Genomic DNA, 996 nt, shown 5'->3' on the forward strand with positions numbered 1-996 from the left:
TGTTTCTATATGGGAGTTGCGAAAATTGATAGGGAAGAAGCTATACCCAACAATTTACTAGAATCTGAGCATCAGGAATGAGAGTAGATTAGTTTGGAGAAGGGAGTTGAAGTTTTGGTAACTGTTGATGAGCAACAAAAATTTGGGAATCAGGAGGATTCTTTTTCCATGCAAATTAAAGATCCTTGTCAATCAATTAGTGATTTTTTTCCTAATCGAAGCTATCCTGATAATGATGTTGCCATAAATAAAACTTTTGATAGTATGGCACATATTTTTGAATTAAAGTCTACGATTTATGAGGAACTAAGCCCATATGTTGATGTGGATAATTTGAATAGGGGAGGTCATTCAAATGGGTTGGGTCGGTCACTAGCTGTCAACTCTCATGATTGCAAATAATAATAATAATAATAATAATAATAATAATAATAATAATAATTGGCATAGACTTGAGAAAACTAAGATGTTTGATTCGTGTATGATTGATAAGGTTCTTGGGAAATGAAACAATTATTTGGAGCATATGGAGGATATTGATAAGTCCAATATTGATGAGAATGATAATAAAAAAAACAAAGTTGACGTAAGGGACTCAAATGTTTCTAAACTGTTAGATCCGAATAATCCTTTTTTGGAACAATGAAATGATCCAATTTAACAAATATCGGTAGCTACCAAAAGGCAAACTGGCCGGAAGTAATGAATCTATTAAGTTGAAATGTTTGCGGTTTGGGGAATCTGCGAGCTATTTGAAGACTTCAACATGTGTTGAAGAAATACTACCCCCATATTGTCTTCTTTATGGAGACTAAATTGACTTGTCAAAGAATGGAAAAATGTTATCGTCGGTGTGGTTTTCAACATGGTTCTGTGTTTCCAATTGAAGGAACTCGAGGTGATTTATGTTTAGCATAGAAGGAAAGAATTTCGATTGTGTTGAGGAGCTACTCAAAAAACATATGGATGTGATTGTCAAAGAGGAAGCTTATAGTC

The sequence above is a fragment of the Gossypium arboreum genome, chromosome 6 (assembly GCF_025698485.1).
Source record: "Gossypium arboreum isolate Shixiya-1 chromosome 6, ASM2569848v2, whole genome shotgun sequence".
NCBI lineage: Eukaryota > Viridiplantae > Streptophyta > Magnoliopsida > Malvales > Malvaceae > Gossypium > Gossypium arboreum.